The following is a 19,622-nucleotide window of genomic DNA, read 5'->3' on the forward strand; positions in this document are numbered from 1 at the left end:
ACTAGTGCACTGACTCCCCGCGACTAGTGCACTGACTCTCCGCGACTAGTGCACTGACTCCCCGGGACTAGTGCACTGACTCTCCGCGACTAGTGCACCGATAGTACGTGACTAGTGCACGAAGTCCTCCGTTATTAGTTTCTCGACTCGTCCGTGATTAGTGAACCGATTCTCCCGTGATTAGTGCCTCTCCTCGTCCTTTAGCAGTTCCTCGACTCGTTTGACATTACTTCACCAATTCGTCTGAGATTTGTGCACTGCGTCGTCCGAGATGTGGGCACTGACTCGTCTGTGTTAAACCCGTCGAGTCGTCTGTGGTTACCACGTCGAGTCGTCTGTGTTTACCACGTCGAGTCGTCTGTGGTTAGTACGTCGAGTCGTCCGTTATGAGTACCTCGACTCGTCCGTCCTTAGTGTGTCGAGTCGTCCGTTTCTAGTTCCTCGACTCGTCCGTGCTTAGAGCGTCGAGTCGACCGTTTTTAGTTCCTCGACTCGTCTGACGGTACTTCACCGATTCGTCTGAGATTTGTGCACTGAGTCGTCCGAACTGTGGGCACTGACTCGTCTGTGCTTAGAACGTCGGGTCGTCTGTTATGAGGACCTCGACTCGTCCGTCCTTAGTGCGTCGAGTCGTCTGTCATTAGTTCCTCGACTCGTCCGTGCTTAGTGCGTCGAGTCGTCCGTTATTAGGACCTCGACTCGTTCGTCCTTAGTGCGTCGAGTCGTCCGTTATTAGTTCTTCGTCTCGTCCGTCCTTAGTCCGTCGAGTCGTCGGTTATTAGTTCTTCGATCGTCAGTCCTTAGCGCGTCGAGTCGTCCGTTATTAGTACCTCGACTCGACCGTCCTTAGTGCGTTGAGTCGTCCGTTATGAGTGCCTGGACTCGTCCGTCCTTAGTGCGTTGAATCGTCCGTTATTATTAACCTCGACTTCCGACGTTACTTGACCTATTCGTCTGAGATTAGTGCACTAAGTCGGCCGAGGAGAGACCCCTGACTCGTCCGTGAATAATACGTCGAGTCGTTCGTTTTTAGTACCTCGACTCGTTCGTCCTTAGTGCGTCGAGTCGTCCGTTATTTGTACCTCGACTCGTTTGTCCTTAGTGCGTCGAGTCGTACGTTATTAGTTCTTCGACTCGTCCGTCCTTAGTGCGTCGAGTCGTCCGTTATTTATACCTCGACTCGTTCGTCCTTAGTGCGTCGAGTCGTCCGTTATTAGTTCTTCGACTCGTCCGTCCTTAGTGCGTCGAGTCGTCCGTTATTTATACCTCGACTCGTTCGTCCTTAGTGCGTCGAGTCGTCCGTTATTAGTTCTTCGACTCGTCCGTCCTTAGTGCGTCGAATCGTCCGTTATTAGTACCTCGACTCGTCTGACATTACTTCACCGATTCGTCTGAGATTAGTGCAGTGAGTCGGCCGAGGATTGGGCCAGAACTCGTCCGTGATTAGTGCGTCGACTCGTCCCTGATTAGTGTGTCGACTAGTCCGTGCTCAGTGCGTCGACTCGTCCCTAATTCGTACGTCGACTCGTTCGCGATTAGGGAACTAAGTCGTCTGGGACTAGTGCACTGACTCGTCCGGGACTAGTGCACCGACTCGTACGTGACTAGTGCACTGACTCGTACGTGACTAGTGCACTGACTCTCCGTGACTAGTGCACTGACTCTCCGCGACTAGTGCACTGACTCCCCGGGACTAGTGCACTGACTCTCCGCGACTAGTGCACCGATAGTACGTGACTAGTGCACGAAGTCCTCCGTTATTAGTTTCTCGACTCGTCCGTGATTAGTGAACCGATTCTCCCGTGATTAGTGCCTCTCCTCGTCCTTTAGCAGTTCCTCGACTCGTTTGACATTACTTCACCAATTCGTCTGAGATTTGTGCACTGCGTCGTCCGAGATGTGGGCACTGACTCGTCTGTGTTAAACCCGTCGAGTCGTCTGTGGTTACCACGTCGAGTCGTCTGTGTTTACCACGTCGAGTCGTCTGTGGTTAGTACGTCGAGTCGTCCGTTATGAGTACCTCGACTCGTCCGTCCTTAGTGTGTCGAGTCGTCCGTTTCTAGTTCCTCGACTCGTCCGTGCTTAGAGCGTCGAGTCGACCGTTTTTAGTTCCTCGACTCGTCCGTGCTTAGAGCGTCGAGTCGACCGTTTTTAGTTCCTCGACTCGTCTGACGGTACTTCACCGATTCGTCTGAGATTTGTGCACTGAGTCGTCCGAACTGTGGGCACTGACTCGTCTGTGCTTAGAACGTCGGGTCGTCTGTTATGAGGACCTCGACTCGTCCGTCCTTAGTGCGTCGAGTCGTCTGTCATTAGTTCCTCGACTCGTCCGTGCTTAGTGCGTCGAGTCGTCCGTTATTAGGACCTCGACTCGTTCGTCCTTAGTGCGTCGAGTCGTCCGTTATTAGTTCTTCGTCTCGTCCGTCCTTAGTCCGTCGAGTCGTCGGTTATTAGTTCTTCGATCGTCAGTCCTTAGCGCGTCGAGTCGTCCGTTATTAGTACCTCGACTCGACCGTCCTTAGTGCGTTGAGTCGTCCGTTATGAGTGCCTGGACTCGTCCGTCCTTAGTGCGTTGAATCGTCCGTTATTATTAACCTCGACTTCCGACGTTACTTGACCTATTCGTCTGAGATTAGTGCACTAAGTCGGCCGAGGAGAGACCCCTGACTCGTCCGTGAATAATACGTCGAGTCGTTCGTTTTTAGTACCTCGACTCGTTCGTCCTTAGTGCGTCGAGTCGTCCGTTATTTGTACCTCGACTCGTTTGTCCTTAGTGCGTCGAGTCGTACGTTATTAGTTCTTCGACTCGTCCGTCCTTAGTGCGTCGAGTCGTCCGTTATTTATACCTCGACTCGTTCGTCCTTAGTGCGTCGAGTCGTCCGTTATTAGTTCTTCGACTCGTCCGTCCTTAGTGCGTCGAGTCGTCCGTTATTTATACCTCGACTCGTTCGTCCTTAGTGCGTCGAGTCGTCCGTTATTAGTTCTTCGACTCGTCCGTCCTTAGTGCGTCGAATCGTCCGTTATTAGTACCTCGACTCGTCTGACATTACTTCACCGATTCGTCTGAGATTAGTGCAGTGAGTCGGCCGAGGATTGGGCCAGAACTCGTCCGTGATTAGTGCGTCGACTCGTCCCTGATTAGTGTGTCGACTAGTCCGTGCTCAGTGCGTCGACTCGTCCCTAATTCGTACGTCGACTCGTTCGCGATTAGGGAACTAAGTCGTCTGGGACTAGTGCACTGACTCGTCCGGGACTAGTACCGACTCGTACGTGACTAGTGCACTGACTCGTACGTGACTAGTGCACTGACTCTCCGTGACTAGTGCACTGACTCTCCGCGACTAGTGCACTGACCCGTACGTGACTAGTGCACTGACTCTCCGTGACTAGTGCACTGACTCTCCGCGACTAGTGCACTGACTCCCCGCGACTAGTGCACTGACTCTCCGCGACTAGTGCACCGATAGTACGTGACTAGTGCACGAAGTCCTCCGTTATTAGTTTCTCGACTCGTCCGTGATTAGGGAACCGATTCTCCCGTGATTAGTGCCTCTCCTCGTCCTTTAGCAGTTCCTCGACTCGTTTGACATTACTTCACCAATTCGTCTGAGATTTGTGCCCTGCGTCGTCCGAGATGTGGGCACTGACTCGTCTGTGTTAAACCCGTCGAGTCGTCTGTGGTTACCACGTCGAGTCGTCTGTGTTTACCACGTCGAGTCGTCTGTGGTTAGTACGTCGAGTCGTCCGTTATGAGTACCTCGACTCGTCCGTCCTTAGTGTGTCGAGTCGTCCGTTTCTAGTTCCTCGACTCGTCCGTGCTTAGAGCGTCGAGTCGACCGTTTTTAGTTCCTCGACTCGTCTGACGGTACTTCACCGATTCGTCTGAGATTTGTGCACTGAGTCGTCCGAACTGTGGGCACTGACTCGTCTGTGCTTAGAACGTCGGGTCGTCTGTTATGAGGACCTCGACTCGTCCGTCCTTAGTGCGTCGAGTCGTCTGTCATTAGTTCCTCGACTCGTCCGTGCTTAGTGCGTCGAGTCGTCCGTTATTAGGACCTCGACTCGTTCGTCCTTAGTGCGTCGAGTCGTCCGTTATTAGTTCTTCGTCTCGTCCGTCCTTAGTCCGTCGAGTCGTCGGTTATTAGTTCTTCGATCGTCAGTCCTTAGCGCGTCGAGTCGTCCGTTATCAGTACCTCGACTCGACCGTCCTTAGTGCGTTGAGTCGTCCGTTATGAGTGCCTGGACTCGTCCGTCCTTAGTGCGTTGAATCGTCCGTTATTATTAACCTCGACTTCCGACGTTACTTGACCTATTCGTCTGAGATTAGTGCACTAAGTCGGCCGAGGAGAGACCCCTGACTCGTCCGTGAATAATACGTCGAGTCGTTCGTTTTTAGTACCTCGCCTCGTTCGTCCTTAGTGCGTCGAGTCGTCCGTTATTAGTACCTCGACTCGTCCGTCCTTAGTGCGTCGAATCGTCCGTTATTAGTACCTCGACTCGTCTGACATTACTTCACCGATTCGTCTGAGATTAGTGCAGTGAGTCGGCCGAGGATTGGGCCAGAACTCGTCCGTGATTAGTGCGTCGACTCGTCCCTGATTAGTGTGTCGACTAGTCCGTGCTCAGTGCGTCGACTCGTCCCTAATTCGTACGTCGACTCGTTCGCGATTAGGGAACTAAGTCGTCTGGGACTAGTGCACTGACTCGTCCGGGACTAGTGCACCGACTCGTACGTGACTAGTGCACTGACTCGTACGTGACTAGTGCACTGACTCGTACGTGACTAGTGCACTGACTCTCCGTGACTAGTGCACTGACCCGTACGTGACTAGTGCACTGACTCTCCGTGACTAGTGCACTGACTCTCCGCGACTAGTGCACTGACTCCCCGCGACTAGTGCACTGACTCTCCGCGACTAGTGCACTGACTCCCCGGGACTAGTGCACTGACTCTCCGCGACTAGTGCACCGATAGTACGTGACTAGTGCACGAAGTCCTCCGTTATTAGTTTCTCGACTCGTCCGTGATTAGTGAACCGATTCTCCCGTGATTAGTGCCTCTCCTCGTCCTTTAGCAGTTCCTCGACTCGTTTGACATTACTTCACCAATTCGTCTGAGATTTGTGCACTGCGTCGTCCGAGATGTGGGCACTGACTCGTCTGTGTTAAACCCGTCGAGTCGTCTGTGGTTACCACGTCGAGTCGTCTGTGTTTACCACGTCGAGTCGTCTGTGGTTAGTACGTCGAGTCGTCCGTTATGAGTACCTCGACTCGTCCGTCCTTAGTGTGTCGAGTCGTCCGTTTCTAGTTCCTCGACTCGTCCGTGCTTAGAGCGTCGAGTCGACCGTTTTTAGTTCCTCGACTCGTCTGACGGTACTTCACCGATTCGTCTGAGATTTGTGCACTGAGTCGTCCGAACTGTGGGCACTGACTCGTCTGTGCTTAGAACGTCGGGTCGTCTGTTATGAGGACCTCGACTCGTCCGTCCTTAGTGCGTCGAGTCGTCTGTCATTAGTTCCTCGACTCGTCCGTGCTTAGTGCGTCGAGTCGTCCGTTATTAGGACCTCGACTCGTTCGTCCTTAGTGCGTCGAGTCGTCCGTTATTAGTTCTTCGTCTCGTCCGTCCTTAGTCCGTCGAGTCGTCGGTTATTAGTTCTTCGATCGTCAGTCCTTAGCGCGTCGAGTCGTCCGTTATTAGTACCTCGACTCGACCGTCCTTAGTGCGTTGAGTCGTCCGTTATGAGTGCCTGGACTCGTCCGTCCTTAGTGCGTTGAATCGTCCGTTATTATTAACCTCGACTTCCGACGTTACTTGACCTATTCGTCTGAGATTAGTGCACTAAGTCGGCCGAGGAGAGACCCCTGACTCGTCCGTGAATAATACGTCGAGTCGTTCGGTTCGTTTTTAGTACCTCGACTCGTTGTCCTTAGTGCGTCGAGTCGTCGTTATTTTCGTCGTCCGTTATTTCGTTTTTACCTCGACTCGTTCGTCCTTAGTGCGTCGAGTCGTCGTTATTAGTTCTTCGACTCGTCCGTCCTTAGTGCGTCGAGTCGTCCGTTATTTATACCTCGACTCGTTCGTCCTTAGTGCGTCGAGTCGTCCGTTATTAGTTCTTCGACTCGTCCGTCCTTAGTGCGTCGAATCGTCCGTTATTAGTACCTCGACTCGTCTGACATTACTTCACCGATTCGTCTGAGATTAGTGCAGTGAGTCGGCCGAGGATTGGGCCAGAACTCGTCCGTGATTAGTGCGTCGACTCGTCCCTGATTAGTGTGTCGACTAGTCCGTGCTCAGTGCGTCGACTCGTCCCTAATTCGTACGTCGACTCGTTCGCGATTAGGGAACTAAGTCGTCTGGGACTAGTGCACTGACTCGTCCGGGACTAGTGCACCGACTCGTACGTGACTAGTGCACTGACTCGTACGTGACTAGTGCACTGACTCTCCGTGACTAGTGCACTGACTCTCCGCGACTAGTGCACTGACCCGTACGTGACTAGTGCACTGACTCTCCGTGACTAGTGCACTGACTCTCCGCGACTAGTGCACTGACTCCCCGCGACTAGTGCACTGACTCTCCGCGACTAGTGCACCGATAGTACGTGACTAGTGCACGAAGTCCTCCGTTATTAGTTTCTCGACTCGTCCGTGATTAGGGAACCGATTCTCCCGTGATTAGTGCCTCTCCTCGTCCTTTAGCAGTTCCTCGACTCGTTTGACATTACTTCACCAATTCGTCTGAGATTTGTGCCCTGCGTCGTCCGAGATGTGGGCACTGACTCGTCTGTGTTAAACCCGTCGAGTCGTCTGTGGTTACCACGTCGAGTCGTCTGTGTTTACCACGTCGAGTCGTCTGTGGTTAGTACGTCGAGTCGTCCGTTATGAGTACCTCGACTCGTCCGTCCTTAGTGTGTCGAGTCGTCCGTTTCTAGTTCCTCGACTCGTCCGTGCTTAGAGCGTCGAGTCGACCGTTTTTAGTTCCTCGACTCGTCTGACGGTACTTCACCGATTCGTCTGAGATTTGTGCACTGAGTCGTCCGAACTGTGGGCACTGACTCGTCTGTGCTTAGAACGTCGGGTCGTCTGTTATGAGGACCTCGACTCGTCCGTCCTTAGTGCGTCGAGTCGTCTGTCATTAGTTCCTCGACTCGTCCGTGCTTAGTGCGTCGAGTCGTCCGTTATTAGGACCTCGACTCGTTCGTCCTTAGTGCGTCGAGTCGTCCGTTATTAGTTCTTCGTCTCGTCCGTCCTTAGTCCGTCGAGTCGTCGGTTATTAGTTCTTCGATCGTCAGTCCTTAGCGCGTCGAGTCGTCCGTTATCAGTACCTCGACTCGACCGTCCTTAGTGCGTTGAGTCGTCCGTTATGAGTGCCTGGACTCGTCCGTCCTTAGTGCGTTGAATCGTCCGTTATTATTAACCTCGACTTCCGACGTTACTTGACCTATTCGTCTGAGATTAGTGCACTAAGTCGGCCGAGGAGAGACCCCTGACTCGTCCGTGAATAATACGTCGAGTCGTTCGTTTTTAGTACCTCGCCTCGTTCGTCCTTAGTGCGTCGAGTCGTCCGTTATTAGTACCTCGACTCGTCCGTCCTTAGTGCGTCGAATCGTCCGTTATTAGTATCTCGACTCGTCTGACATTACTTCACCGATTCGTCTGAGATTAGTGCAGTGAGTCGGCCGAGGATTGGGCCAGAACTCGTCCGTGATTAGTGCGTCGACTCGTCCCTGATTAGTGTGTCGACTAGTCCGTGCTCAGTGCGTCGACTCGTCCCTAATTCGTACGTCGACTCGTTCGCGATTAGGGAACTAAGTCGTCTGGGACTAGTGCACTGACTCGTCCGGGACTAGTGCACCGACTCGTACGTGACTAGTGCACTGACTCGTACGTGACTAGTGCACTGACTCTCCGTGACTAGTGCACTGACTCTCCGCGACTAGTGCACTGACTCTCCGCGACTAGTGCACTGACTCCCCGCGACTAGTGCACTGACTCTCCGCGACTAGTGCACCGATAGTACGTGACTAGTGCACGAAGTCCTCCGTTATTAGTTTCTCGACTCGTCCGTGATTAGGGAACCGATTCTCCCGTGATTAGTGCCTCTCCTCGTCCTTTAGCAGTTCCTCGACTCGTTTGACATTACTTCACCAATTCGTCTGAGATTTGTGCCCTGCGTCGTCCGAGATGTGGGCACTGACTCGTCTGTGTTAAACCCGTCGAGTCGTCTGTGGTTACCACGTCGAGTCGTCTGTGTTTACCACGTCGAGTCGTCTGTGGTTAGTACGTCGAGTCGTCCGTTATGAGTACCTCGACTCGTCCGTCCTTAGTGTGTCGAGTCGTCCGTTTCTAGTTCCTCGACTCGTCCGTGCTTAGAGCGTCGAGTCGACCGTTTTTAGTTCCTCGACTCGTCTGACGGTACTTCACCGATTCGTCTGAGATTTGTGCACTGAGTCGTCCGAACTGTGGGCACTGACTCGTCTGTGCTTAGAACGTCGGGTCGTCTGTTATGAGGACCTCGACTCGTCCGTCCTTAGTGCGTCGAGTCGTCTGTCATTAGTTCCTCGACTCGTCCGTGCTTAGTGCGTCGAGTCGTCCGTTATTAGGACCTCGACTCGTTCGTCCTTAGTGCGTCGAGTCGTCCGTTATTAGTTCTTCGTCTCGTCCGTCCTTAGTCCGTCGAGTCGTCGGTTATTAGTTCTTCGATCGTCAGTCCTTAGCGCGTCGAGTCGTCCGTTATTAGTACCTCGACTCGACCGTCCTTAGTGCGTTGAGTCGTCCGTTATGAGTGCCTGGACTCGTCCGTCCTTAGTGCGTTGAATCGTCCGTTATTATTAACCTCGACTTCCGACGTTACTTGACCTATTCGTCTGAGATTAGTGCACTAAGTCGGCCGAGGAGAGACCCCTGACTCGTCCGTGAATAATACGTCGAGTCGTTCGTTTTTAGTACCTCGACTCGTTCGTCCTTAGTGCGTCGAGTCGTCCGTTATTTGTACCTCGACTCGTTTGTCCTTAGTGCGTCGAGTCGTACGTTATTAGTTCTTCGACTCGTCCGTCCTTAGTGCGTCGAGTCGTCCGTTATTTATACCTCGACTCGTTCGTCCTTAGTGCGTCGAGTCGTCCGTTATTAGTTCTTCGACTCGTCCGTCCTTAGTGCGTCGAGTCGTCCGTTATTTATACCTCGACTCGTTCGTCCTTAGTGCGTCGAGTCGTCCGTTATTAGTTCTTCGACTCGTCCGTCCTTAGTGCGTCGAATCGTCCGTTATTAGTACCTCGACTCGTCTGACATTACTTCACCGATTCGTCTGAGATTAGTGCAGTGAGTCGGCCGAGGATTGGGCCAGAACTCGTCCGTGATTAGTGCGTCGACTCGTCCCTGATTAGTGTGTCGACTAGTCCGTGCTCAGTGCGTCGACTCGTCCCTAATTCGTACGTCGACTCGTTCGCGATTAGGGAACTAAGTCGTCTGGGACTAGTGCACTGACTCGTCCGGGACTAGTGCACCGACTCGTACGTGACTAGTGCACTGACTCGTACGTGACTAGTGCACTGACTCTCCGTGACTAGTGCACTGACTCTCCGCGACTAGTGCACTGACCCGTACGTGACTAGTGCACTGACTCTCCGTGACTAGTGCACTGACTCTCCGCGACTAGTGCACTGACTCCCCGCGACTAGTGCACTGACTCTCCGCGACTAGTGCACCGATAGTACGTGACTAGTGCACGAAGTCCTCCGTTATTAGTTTCTCGACTCGTCCGTGATTAGGGAACCGATTCTCCCGTGATTAGTGCCTCTCCTCGTCCTTTAGCAGTTCCTCGACTCGTTTGACATTACTTCACCAATTCGTCTGAGATTTGTGCCCTGCGTCGTCCGAGATGTGGGCACTGACTCGTCTGTGTTAAACCCGTCGAGTCGTCTGTGGTTACCACGTCGAGTCGTCTGTGTTTACCACGTCGAGTCGTCTGTGGTTAGTACGTCGAGTCGTCCGTTATGAGTACCTCGACTCGTCCGTCCTTAGTGTGTCGAGTCGTCCGTTTCTAGTTCCTCGACTCGTCCGTGCTTAGAGCGTCGAGTCGACCGTTTTTAGTTCCTCGACTCGTCTGACGGTACTTCACCGATTCGTCTGAGATTTGTGCACTGAGTCGTCCGAACTGTGGGCACTGACTCGTCTGTGCTTAGAACGTCGGGTCGTCTGTTATGAGGACCTCGACTCGTCCGTCCTTAGTGCGTCGAGTCGTCTGTCATTAGTTCCTCGACTCGTCCGTGCTTAGTGCGTCGAGTCGTCCGTTATTAGGACCTCGACTCGTTCGTCCTTAGTGCGTCGAGTCGTCCGTTATTAGTTCTTCGTCTCGTCCGTCCTTAGTCCGTCGAGTCGTCGGTTATTAGTTCTTCGATCGTCAGTCCTTAGCGCGTCGAGTCGTCCGTTATCAGTACCTCGACTCGACCGTCCTTAGTGCGTTGAGTCGTCCGTTATGAGTGCCTGGACTCGTCCGTCCTTAGTGCGTTGAATCGTCCGTTATTATTAACCTCGACTTCCGACGTTACTTGACCTATTCGTCTGAGATTAGTGCACTAAGTCGGCCGAGGAGAGACCCCTGACTCGTCCGTGAATAATACGTCGAGTCGTTCGTTTTTAGTACCTCGCCTCGTTCGTCCTTAGTGCGTCGAGTCGTCCGTTATTAGTACCTCGACTCGTCCGTCCTTAGTGCGTCGAATCGTCCGTTATTAGTACCTCGACTCGTCTGACATTACTTCACCGATTCGTCTGAGATTAGTGCAGTGAGTCGGCCGAGGATTGGGCCAGAACTCGTCCGTGATTAGTGCGTCGACTCGTCCCTGATTAGTGTGTCGACTAGTCCGTGCTCAGTGCGTCGACTCGTCCCTAATTCGTACGTCGACTCGTTCGCGATTAGGGAACTAAGTCGTCTGGGACTAGTGCACTGACTCGTCCGGGACTAGTGCACCGACTCGTACGTGACTAGTGCACTGACTCGTACGTGACTAGTGCACTGACTCGTACGTGACTAGTGCACTGACTCTCCGTGACTAGTGCACTGACCCGTACGTGACTAGTGCACTGACTCTCCGTGACTAGTGCACTGACTCTCCGCGACTAGTGCACTGACTCTCCGCGACTAGTGCACTGACTCCCCGCGACTAGTGCACTGACTCTCCGCGACTAGTGCACCGATAGTACGTGACTAGTGCACGAAGTCCTCCGTTATTAGTTTCTCGACTCGTCCGTGATTAGTGAACCGATTCTCCCGTGATTAGTGCCTCTCCTCGTCCTTTAGCAGTTCCTCGACTCGTTTGACATTACTTCACCAATTCGTCTGAGATTTGTGCACTGCGTCGTCCGAGATGTGGGCACTGACTCGTCTGTGTTAAACCCGTCGAGTCGTCTGTGGTTACCACGTCGAGTCGTCTGTGTTTACCACGTCGAGTCGTCTGTGGTTAGTACGTCGAGTCGTCCGTTATGAGTACCTCGACTCGTCCGTCCTTAGTGTGTCGAGTCGTCCGTTTCTAGTTCCTCGACTCGTCCGTGCTTAGAGCGTCGAGTCGACCGTTTTTAGTTCCTCGACTCGTCTGACGGTACTTCACCGATTCGTCTGAGATTTGTGCACTGAGTCGTCCGAACTGTGGGCACTGACTCGTCTGTGCTTAGAACGTCGGGTCGTCTGTTATGAGGACCTCGACTCGTCCGTCCTTAGTGCGTCGAGTCGTCTGTCATTAGTTCCTCGACTCGTCCGTGCTTAGTGCGTCGAGTCGTCCGTTATTAGGACCTCGACTCGTTCGTCCTTAGTGCGTCGAGTCGTCCGTTATTAGTTCTTCGTCTCGTCCGTCCTTAGTCCGTCGAGTCGTCGGTTATTAGTTCTTCGATCGTCAGTCCTTAGCGCGTCGAGTCGTCCGTTATTAGTACCTCGACTCGACCGTCCTTAGTGCGTTGAGTCGTCCGTTATGAGTGCCTGGACTCGTCCGTCCTTAGTGCGTTGAATCGTCCGTTATTATTAACCTCGACTTCCGACGTTACTTGACCTATTCGTCTGAGATTAGTGCACTAAGTCGGCCGAGGAGAGACCCCTGACTCGTCCGTGAATAATACGTCGAGTCGTTCGTTTTTAGTACCTCGACTCGTTCGTCCTTAGTGCGTCGAGTCGTCCGTTATTTGTACCTCGACTCGTTTGTCCTTAGTGCGTCGAGTCGTACGTTATTAGTTCTTCGACTCGTCCGTCCTTAGTGCGTCGAGTCGTCCGTTATTTATACCTCGACTCGTTCGTCCTTAGTGCGTCGAGTCGTCCGTTATTAGTTCTTCGACTCGTCCGTCCTTAGTGCGTCGAGTCGTCCGTTATTTATACCTCGACTCGTTCGTCCTTAGTGCGTCGAGTCGTCCGTTATTAGTTCTTCGACTCGTCCGTCCTTAGTGCGTCGAATCGTCCGTTATTAGTACCTCGACTCGTCTGACATTACTTCACCGATTCGTCTGAGATTAGTGCAGTGAGTCGGCCGAGGATTGGGCCAGAACTCGTCCGTGATTAGTGCGTCGACTCGTCCCTGATTAGTGTGTCGACTAGTCCGTGCTCAGTGCGTCGACTCGTCCCTAATTCGTACGTCGACTCGTTCGCGATTAGGGAACTAAGTCGTCTGGGACTAGTGCACTGACTCGTCCGGGACTAGTGCACCGACTCGTACGTGACTAGTGCACTGACTCGTACGTGACTAGTGCACTGACTCTCCGTGACTAGTGCACTGACTCTCCGCGACTAGTGCACTGACCCGTACGTGACTAGTGCACTGACTCTCCGTGACTAGTGCACTGACTCTCCGCGACTAGTGCACTGACTCCCCGCGACTAGTGCACTGACTCTCCGCGACTAGTGCACCGATAGTACGTGACTAGTGCACGAAGTCCTCCGTTATTAGTTTCTCGACTCGTCCGTGATTAGGGAACCGATTCTCCCGTGATTAGTGCCTCTCCTCGTCCTTTAGCAGTTCCTCGACTCGTTTGACATTACTTCACCAATTCGTCTGAGATTTGTGCCCTGCGTCGTCCGAGATGTGGGCACTGACTCGTCTGTGTTAAACCCGTCGAGTCGTCTGTGGTTACCACGTCGAGTCGTCTGTGTTTACCACGTCGAGTCGTCTGTGGTTAGTACGTCGAGTCGTCCGTTATGAGTACCTCGACTCGTCCGTCCTTAGTGTGTCGAGTCGTCCGTTTCTAGTTCCTCGACTCGTCCGTGCTTAGAGCGTCGAGTCGACCGTTTTTAGTTCCTCGACTCGTCTGACGGTACTTCACCGATTCGTCTGAGATTTGTGCACTGAGTCGTCCGAACTGTGGGCACTGACTCGTCTGTGCTTAGAACGTCGGGTCGTCTGTTATGAGGACCTCGACTCGTCCGTCCTTAGTGCGTCGAGTCGTCTGTCATTAGTTCCTCGACTCGTCCGTGCTTAGTGCGTCGAGTCGTCCGTTATTAGGACCTCGACTCGTTCGTCCTTAGTGCGTCGAGTCGTCCGTTATTAGTTCTTCGTCTCGTCCGTCCTTAGTCCGTCGAGTCGTCGGTTATTAGTTCTTCGATCGTCAGTCCTTAGCGCGTCGAGTCGTCCGTTATCAGTACCTCGACTCGACCGTCCTTAGTGCGTTGAGTCGTCCGTTATGAGTGCCTGGACTCGTCCGTCCTTAGTGCGTTGAATCGTCCGTTATTATTAACCTCGACTTCCGACGTTACTTGACCTATTCGTCTGAGATTAGTGCACTAAGTCGGCCGAGGAGAGACCCCTGACTCGTCCGTGAATAATACGTCGAGTCGTTCGTTTTTAGTACCTCGCCTCGTTCGTCCTTAGTGCGTCGAGTCGTCCGTTATTAGTACCTCGACTCGTCCGTCCTTAGTGCGTCGAATCGTCCGTTATTAGTACCTCGACTCGTCTGACATTACTTCACCGATTCGTCTGAGATTAGTGCAGTGAGTCGGCCGAGGATTGGGCCAGAACTCGTCCGTGATTAGTGCGTCGACTCGTCCCTGATTAGTGTGTCGACTAGTCCGTGCTCAGTGCGTCGACTCGTCCCTAATTCGTACGTCGACTCGTTCGCGATTAGGGAACTAAGTCGTCTGGGACTAGTGCACTGACTCGTCCGGGACTAGTGCACCGACTCGTACGTGACTAGTGCACTGACTCGTACGTGACTAGTGCACTGACTCGTACGTGACTAGTGCACTGACTCTCCGTGACTAGTGCACTGACCCGTACGTGACTAGTGCACTGACTCTCCGTGACTAGTGCACTGACTCTCCGCGACTAGTGCACTGACTCCCCGCGACTAGTGCACTGACTCTCCGCGACTAGTGCACTGACTCCCCGGGACTAGTGCACTGACTCTCCGCGACTAGTGCACCGATAGTACGTGACTAGTGCACGAAGTCCTCCGTTATTAGTTTCTCGACTCGTCCGTGATTAGTGAACCGATTCTCCCGTGATTAGTGCCTCTCCTCGTCCTTTAGCAGTTCCTCGACTCGTTTGACATTACTTCACCAATTCGTCTGAGATTTGTGCACTGCGTCGTCCGAGATGTGGGCACTGACTCGTCTGTGTTAAACCCGTCGAGTCGTCTGTGGTTACCACGTCGAGTCGTCTGTGTTTACCACGTCGAGTCGTCTGTGGTTAGTACGTCGAGTCGTCCGTTATGAGTACCTCGACTCGTCCGTCCTTAGTGTGTCGAGTCGTCCGTTTCTAGTTCCTCGACTCGTCCGTGCTTAGAGCGTCGAGTCGACCGTTTTTAGTTCCTCGACTCGTCTGACGGTACTTCACCGATTCGTCTGAGATTTGTGCACTGAGTCGTCCGAACTGTGGGCACTGACTCGTCTGTGCTTAGAACGTCGGGTCGTCTGTTATGAGGACCTCGACTCGTCCGTCCTTAGTGCGTCGAGTCGTCTGTCATTAGTTCCTCGACTCGTCCGTGCTTAGTGCGTCGAGTCGTCCGTTATTAGGACCTCGACTCGTTCGTCCTTAGTGCGTCGAGTCGTCCGTTATTAGTTCTTCGTCTCGTCCGTCCTTAGTCCGTCGAGTCGTCGGTTATTAGTTCTTCGATCGTCAGTCCTTAGCGCGTCGAGTCGTCCGTTATTAGTACCTCGACTCGACCGTCCTTAGTGCGTTGAGTCGTCCGTTATGAGTGCCTGGACTCGTCCGTCCTTAGTGCGTTGAATCGTCCGTTATTATTAACCTCGACTTCCGACGTTACTTGACCTATTCGTCTGAGATTAGTGCACTAAGTCGGCCGAGGAGAGACCCCTGACTCGTCCGTGAATAATACGTCGAGTCGTTCGTTTTTAGTACCTCGACTCGTTCGTCCTTAGTGCGTCGAGTCGTCCGTTATTTGTACCTCGACTCGTTTGTCCTTAGTGCGTCGAGTCGTACGTTATTAGTTCTTCGACTCGTCCGTCCTTAGTGCGTCGAGTCGTCCGTTATTTATACCTCGACTCGTTCGTCCTTAGTGCGTCGAGTCGTCCGTTATTAGTTCTTCGACTCGTCGTCTTAGTGCGTCGAGTCGTCGTTATTTATACCTCGACTCGTTCGTCCTTAGTGCGTCGAGTCGTCCGTTATTAGTTCTTCGACTCGTCCGTCCTTAGTGCGTCGAATCGTCCGTTATTAGTACCTCGACTCGTCTGACATTACTTCACCGATTCGTCTGAGATTAGTGCAGTGAGTCGGCCGAGGATTGGGCCAGAACTCGTCCGTGATTAGTGCGTCGACTCGTCCCTGATTAGTGTGTCGACTAGTCCGTGCTCAGTGCGTCGACTCGTCCCTAATTCGTACGTCGACTCGTTCGCGATTAGGGAACTAAGTCGTCTGGGACTAGTGCACTGACTCGTCCGGGACTAGTGCACCGACTCGTACGTGACTAGTGCACTGACTCGTACGTGACTAGTGCACTGACTCTCCGTGACTAGTGCACTGACTCTCCGCGACTAGTGCACTGACCCGTACGTGACTAGTGCACTGACTCTCCGTGACTAGTGCACTGACTCTCCGCGACTAGTGCACTGACTCCCCGCGACTAGTGCACTGACTCTCCGCGACTAGTGCACCGATAGTACGTGACTAGTGCACGAAGTCCTCCGTTATTAGTTTCTCGACTCGTCCGTGATTAGGGAACCGATTCTCCCGTGATTAGTGCCTCTCCTCGTCCTTTAGCAGTTCCTCGACTCGTTTGACATTACTTCACCAATTCGTCTGAGATTTGTGCCCTGCGTCGTCCGAGATGTGGGCACTGACTCGTCTGTGTTAAACCCGTCGAGTCGTCTGTGGTTACCACGTCGAGTCGTCTGTGTTTACCACGTCGAGTCGTCTGTGGTTAGTACGTCGAGTCGTCCGTTATGAGTACCTCGACTCGTCCGTCCTTAGTGTGTCGAGTCGTCCGTTTCTAGTTCCTCGACTCGTCCGTGCTTAGAGCGTCGAGTCGACCGTTTTTAGTTCCTCGACTCGTCTGACGGTACTTCACCGATTCGTCTGAGATTTGTGCACTGAGTCGTCCGAACTGTGGGCACTGACTCGTCTGTGCTTAGAACGTCGGGTCGTCTGTTATGAGGACCTCGACTCGTCCGTCCTTAGTGCGTCGAGTCGTCTGTCATTAGTTCCTCGACTCGTCCGTGCTTAGTGCGTCGAGTCGTCCGTTATTAGGACCTCGACTCGTTCGTCCTTAGTGCGTCGAGTCGTCCGTTATTAGTTCTTCGTCTCGTCCGTCCTTAGTCCGTCGAGTCGTCGGTTATTAGTTCTTCGATCGTCAGTCCTTAGCGCGTCGAGTCGTCCGTTATCAGTACCTCGACTCGACCGTCCTTAGTGCGTTGAGTCGTCCGTTATGAGTGCCTGGACTCGTCCGTCCTTAGTGCGTTGAATCGTCCGTTATTATTAACCTCGACTTCCGACGTTACTTGACCTATTCGTCTGAGATTAGTGCACTAAGTCGGCCGAGGAGAGACCCCTGACTCGTCCGTGAATAATACGTCGAGTCGTTCGTTTTTAGTACCTCGCCTCGTTCGTCCTTAGTGCGTCGAGTCGTCCGTTATTAGTACCTCGACTCGTCCGTCCTTAGTGCGTCGAATCGTCCGTTATTAGTATCTCGACTCGTCTGACATTACTTCACCGATTCGTCTGAGATTAGTGCAGTGAGTCGGCCGAGGATTGGGCCAGAACTCGTCCGTGATTAGTGCGTCGACTCGTCCCTGATTAGTGTGTCGACTAGTCCGTGCTCAGTGCGTCGACTCGTCCCTAATTCGTACGTCGACTCGTTCGCGATTAGGGAACTAAGTCGTCTGGGACTAGTGCACTGACTCGTCCGGGACTAGTGCACCGACTCGTACGTGACTAGTGCACTGACTCGTACGTGACTAGTGCACTGACTCTCCGTGACTAGTGCACTGACTCTCCGCGACTAGTGCACTGACTCTCCGCGACTAGTGCACTGACTCCCCGCGACTAGTGCACTGACTCTCCGCGACTAGTGCACCGATAGTACGTGACTAGTGCACGAAGTCCTCCGTTATTAGTTTCTCGACTCGTCCGTGATTAGGAACCGATTCTCCCGTGATTAGTGCCTCTCCTCGTCCTTTAGCAGTTCCTCGACTCGTTTGACATTACTTCACCAATTCGTCTGAGATTTGTGCCCTGCGTCGTCCGAGATGTGGGCACTGACTCGTCTGTGTTAAACCCGTCGAGTCGTCTGTGGTTACCACGTCGAGTCGTCTGTGTTTACCACGTCGAGTCGTCTGTGGTTAGTACGTCGAGTCGTCCGTTATGAGTACCTCGACTCGTCCGTCCTTAGTGTGTCGAGTCGTCCGTTTCTAGTTCCTCGACTCGTCCGTGCTTAGAGCGTCGAGTCGACCGTTTTTAGTTCCTCGACTCGTCTGACGGTACTTCACCGATTCGTCTGAGATTTGTGCACTGAGTCGTCCGAACTGTGGGCACTGACTCGTCTGTGCTTAGAACGTCGGGTCGTCTGTTATGAGGACCTCGACTCGTCCGTCCTTAGTGCGTCGAGTCGTCTGTCATTAGTTCCTCGACTCGTCCGTGCTTAGTGCGTCGAGTCGTCCGTTATTAGGACCTCGACTCGTTCGTCCTTAGTGCGTCGAGTCGTCCGTTATTAGTTCTTCGTCTCGTCCGTCCTTAGTCCGTCGAGTCGTCGGTTATTAGTTCTTCGATCGTCAGTCCTTAGCGCGTCGAGTCGTCCGTTATTAGTACCTCGACTCGACCGTCCTTAGTGCGTTGAGTCGTCCGTTATGAGTGCCTGGACTCGTCCGTCCTTAGTGCGTTGAATCGTCCGTTATTATTAACCTCGACTTCCGACGTTACTTGACCTATTCGTCTGAGATTAGTGCACTAAGTCGGCCGAGGAGAGACCCCTGACTCGTCCGTGAATAATACGTCGAGTCGTTCGTTTTTAGTACCTCGACTCGTTCGTCCTTAGTGCGTCGAGTCGTCCGTTATTGTACCTCGACTCGTTTGTCCTTAGTGCGTCGAGTCGTACGTTATTAGTTCTTCGACTCGTCCGTCCTTAGTGCGTCGAGTCGTCCGTTATTTATACCTCGACTCGTTCGTCCTTAGTGCGTCGAGTCGTCCGTTATTAGTTCTTCGACTCGTCCGTCCTTAGTGCGTCGAGTCGTCCGTTATTTATACCTCGACTCGTTCGTCCTTAGTGCGTCGAGTCGTCCGTTATTAGTTCTTCGACTCGTCCGTCCTTAGTGCGTCGAATCGTCCGTTATTAGTACCTCGACTCGTCTGACATTACTTCACCGATTCGTCTGAGATTAGTGCAGTGAGTCGGCCGAGGATTGGGCCAGAACTCGTCCGTGATTAGTGCGTCGACTCGTCCCTGATTAGTGTGTCGACTAGTCCGTGCTCAGTGCGTCGACTCGTCCCTAATTCGTACGTCGACTCGTTCGCGATTAGGAACTAAGTCGTCTGGGACTAGTGCACTGACTCGTCCGGGACTAGTGCACCGACTCGTACGTGACTAGTGCACTGACTCGTACGTGACTAGTGCACTGACTCTCGTGACTAGTGCACTGACTCTCCGTGACTAGTGCACTGACCCGTACGTGACTAGTGCACTGACTCTCCGTGACTAGTGCACTGACTCTCCGCGACTAGTGCACTGACTCCCCGCGACTAGTGCACTGACTCTCCGCGACTAGTGCACCGATAGTACGTGACTAGTGCACGAAGTCCTCCGTTATTAGTTTCTCGACTCGTCCGTGATTAGTGAACCGATTCTCCCGTGATTAGTGCCTCTCCTCGTCCTTTAGCAGTTCCTCGACTCGTTTGACATTACTTCACCAATTCGTCTGAGATTTGTGCCTGCGTCGTCCGAGATGTGGGCACTGACTCGTCTGTGTTAAACCCGTCGAGTCGTCTGTGGTTACCACGTCGAGTCGTCTGTGTTTACCACGTCGAGTCGTCTGTGGTTAGTACGTCGAGTCGTCCGTTATGAGTACCTCGACTCGTCCGTCCTTAGTGTGTCGAGTCGTCCGTTTCTAGTTCCTCGACTCGTCCGTGCTTAGAGCGTCGAGTCGACCGTTTTTAGTTCCTCGACTCGTCTGACGGTACTTCACCGATTCGTCTGAGATTTGTGCA

The sequence above is a fragment of the Bos taurus genome, chromosome 9 (assembly GCF_002263795.3).
Source record: "Bos taurus isolate L1 Dominette 01449 registration number 42190680 breed Hereford chromosome 9, ARS-UCD2.0, whole genome shotgun sequence".
NCBI classification, from domain to species: Eukaryota; Metazoa; Chordata; class Mammalia; order Artiodactyla; family Bovidae; genus Bos; species Bos taurus.